A 3,837-nucleotide genomic window follows, 5' to 3' on the forward strand; every position below is an offset into this window, starting at 1 on the left:
TCTCAAACCCGCGGGCTCAGGCAACCCACTCACCTCAGCCTCCCAAAGGTGCGGGATTACAGACTGAGCCACCGAGCCCGGCTACGTTTTTTTCAATTACACTGCTTCGTACACCAGCCAGTGCCTGAGTGCCAGGCCCCATACTGGAGTCCATCCTCAGGATCCCAAAACCAATCTGGGGCTTTAGTCAATCACACCTCAGTGAAAATAGAGAACGGGGCCAATGTCACCCATGAAAGCCTGCTCCTGGGTTCTTTTCAGTCAGAGCACAGGCCCCTGGAGACCGTAAGAGTTAGTTTCACCCCCCATGCAAGCATGGAAATTCATCTCCAAGGAACGCCGAGACCTGGGTGACCTATAACTGGGATCTGTGTATCCCTCAGGTACTCACAAGGAGCTAGATTATCTTCTGGAACTTGGCAAACTCAAGGAGGCAGTGAGCCGCAGATTTTCATCTTCTTTGAACACAAACAGAAACATATGAGTTTTGGAGTCATGTAACCAAAGGGGCCATAAATTCATTGCCAATACCACTGCAGAGGTCCCCAGGACCCCTGCTGAAACAGGGACCCTGCCCTTTTCAGAACATCAAAACTGCTGAGCTGAGAGGGAGTCTTTTTGGCCTGGGGCAGGTTCTTTCCTGCAGACTCGGTGCTCACCTGTAAAATGAACAAGTGGGCCTGGCTGGCGTCTAAGGTTCTGTGATTCAAGTGAAGAAAAAGACATGACAGCATCTAGTGTGCCAGGGCAGAGAATGCAGGTATCAAACACACAGAGCATTTCCTTAGTGTCCTTCTAGGCAGGAGAAAGTGTACGCGGGTCTCTTTCAGAAGGCCCAAGTCACAGGCTGGGAGAGCAATGAGGACATGGCTCTGCCTCACGAGGCGTCTATAACACAACACCCAGCACTGAGTTTTTCAGCAAATCACGTTTCCCAGCTCACCAGACCCTTTCAGGAGATAGGTTGCATGAAGATGGTGTGAAGGAACTGGTGACGTGATTACCCAATCTAACTCTGGAGGTAAAAGGGGAAGCATGACCAAAGGGTCTGCAGGATCACCCAGCTACACCGGGGGTTCCTGGGACCCCACCCCCACCACGAGTCACTGCCATCACTATGGTGCCCTATAGGGCAAATCCAGGTACCCCCACACACCTCGAAGGCACGCACTCAGCTGCTTCCCACATCAATACAAGCAGGAATCCAGAGACTGCCCGAGGCCAAGTCGGTTGGTCCCCTGCCTCCAGGTAGGATTGCACCAGATAACTGATTTTTAGGAAGTCTACTTTGCCAACTAAAGTTTGACACTTGAAGAAAAAAATGTCAAGTTTCAGTTACATGAGACAAAGACCTGAACCCTACACAGAAGTGTATTTGAACTTTTTTCTTTTATTTTTGAGTCGGAATCTCACTCTGTTGCCCAGGCTGGAGTGCAGTGGCATGCTTGTGGCCACCACAGCCTCGACCTGCCAGACTCAGGTGATCCTTCTGCCTCAGTCTTCCAAGTAGCTGGAATTACAGGCATGCACCACCTCGCCCAGCTAATTTTTTGAATTATTGTAGAGATGAGATCGACCCATGGGCTCAGGCAATCCTCTCACCTCTGCCTCCCCAAGTTCTAGTATTATAGGTGTGAGCCACCGCACAGCCAGGTGTTTTTGAACTCTCATTTGGCTTTGAACAGGGGTGCGGTGGGAGCAAGACTGTATGCCTGTGGACTGAGGGGCTGGCAGCCTCCAACGCATGGCACTTACCTTGGTGGCGGCACAGGTCCCAACACTGCACAGAACCACGTCTGTGCCAATCACCTGTCCAAACTCACAGCAAAAGAAAAGGTGGCATTCCCGCACATTCAGCCCTTGGGAGACGCCATCGCTCTGCCAGTCACGCCTGAAATTGAGGATGACTGTGCAGAAAGCTTCCGGCTTCTCTCCCTGCCCCTGGAGTGCGGGGGAGCTGGCTCGCGGGTGAAAACCACACCAGTGAGCAGGGCCCCAAGGTGCTGATATTTCAGAGTTGTGCTGATCAACCTGGACTACACAAGAGGTCATCTGGGTAAGAAGAGGCAGGCTCCGGATACATTTTGGACCAGCAGGTTTCCTTTTACATAACATGTCCCTGCCTTCCCTGAGCCTTGGATGAAAAGAAATGTTCTGGCTTTCAGAGTCGATCTGTAGTTTTCTGCTTACTGTTTGTTATCACCTCAAAGCTTCCCAAGAGCAGCTTTGGGCAGAAAGGAACGTCTCCAATTCCTTCTGGATCCTGAGACACACTCTGCATTTAGAGGGTATTCAAATAACTAACTGAACTCAAATGACTAACAGAATTCAGAGTGCAAGCCAGGCATGGTGGCTCATGCCTATAATCCCAGCACTTAGGGAGGCAGAGGCGAGAGGATTACCTGAGCTTAGGGGTTCAAGACCAACCGGAGCAACATGGCGAGACTTCATCTCTACAATAAATGGAAAATCAGCCGGGCATGGTGGCACATGCCTATGGGTCCAGCTATTTGGAAGGTTGAGGCGGAAGGATCAGCTGAGCCCAGCAGGATGAGGCTCCGGTGGCTGTGAGCATGCACCACTAAACTCCAGCCTGGGCAACAGAGTGAGACTCCAACTCAAAGCAAACAAAACAAAAAGAGAGTGTCCCTGGAGTGCAGGATCTCGTTCCCTGCAGGGGAGAAGGGCTCAGGCCTTCCAGGCAGGACCTTCAGGCCAGCTGCAGCTCTTGCCTCTGAGCCTTCTCCCATCCTCCTCCCTCCTGCAAGGTCCCTCCGCCCCCAGGCTCTCTGCTCTCCAAGGCAGGTCCAGCACCACCAGCTTCTGAGCCGTGGTAGCTGTCTGTCTTTCCCCTGCATGCACGAGAAGTGCCGGGTCGGGGGCTGCTCAGGACTGGCTCCATGACAACCTGTCTGGACCCAGTGCTAGGACACAGTCTCCATCCTACCCACCCACATGGCCTGTGCCCTCCAGGTCCTGTGTCCCAAGGTGAGGTCCCTGTTCAGAACACACAACTGACTCCACAAGGTCCCTGTAAAACCTCATAGCTTCTGAGGGGCCAGGAAAAGTGACTTGGGGAGGAGACAAAGCTGGAAATGAGGACCAAAGACCAAACCATTGCTCCCCTTAACCAGATTTCTGGGGGCACTCAACAAGCTTCCTTCAGGTACTTGCTTTGAGTCTGCTGAATGCACAGTGCACTGGGAGGCACTGATGGGATAATCTCCTTGCTGGCGACACAGGTATGACCCCACTGGGGTTACCTATCTATGTCTCACAAAAGGGAAACACCTTTTGGTTAACAAGATGACCAGCTCTGATAGGCTTCGGTCATCCCAGCTGTCGAAAACTAAGAGGCTGAGTTGGGTACAGTGGCTTGTGCCTGCAATCCCAGGGAGGCGGAACCGAGAGGATTGCCTGAGCCCAGGAGTTCGAGACCAGCCTGGGCAACTTGGCAAGACTTCGTCTCTTAAAAGAAAAAAGAAAACCAAAGTGCTGGGTACTCTCTCGCTGCAGGCCCCAAGTCAGACCCACTCTCCTGAGATACCCCTAGGTCTCTTGGACAGCGCCACAGAGGAATGTCGTCCCCACAGAGGTACTCTTAGAAAACCTGTGCCAGCCGGGCTCAGTGGCTCAGCCTGTAATCCCGCGCCTTTGGGAGGCTGAGGTGAGTGGATTGCCTGAGCCCGCGGGCTCGAGACCCGCCTGGGCAGCGAGACTTCATCTCTACAATAAATCAAAAAAGCAGCCGGGCGTGGTAGCGCATGCCTCTAATTCCGGCTACTTGGAAGGCTGAGGCGGAAAGATCGCCGGAGCCCAGCAGCGAGGCTGCGGTGG

General features: G+C 53.0%; 1 protein-coding gene across 1 annotated transcript in view; it reads right to left on the reverse strand.

Moving 5' to 3' along the window:
• The window catches only part of LOC103263344 (dnaJ homolog subfamily B member 6), a 66,801-nt gene that overhangs the window by 11,558 nt on the left and 51,406 nt on the right, over positions 1–3,837 (reverse strand). The gene's annotated exons all lie outside the window — the stretch shown is intronic.

Source organism: Carlito syrichta, unplaced genomic scaffold, assembly GCF_000164805.1.
Source record: "Carlito syrichta isolate Samal-C Ts95f unplaced genomic scaffold, Tarsius_syrichta-2.0.1 Scaffold304886, whole genome shotgun sequence".
In the NCBI taxonomy this organism is placed as follows: Eukaryota; Metazoa; Chordata; class Mammalia; order Primates; family Tarsiidae; genus Carlito; species Carlito syrichta.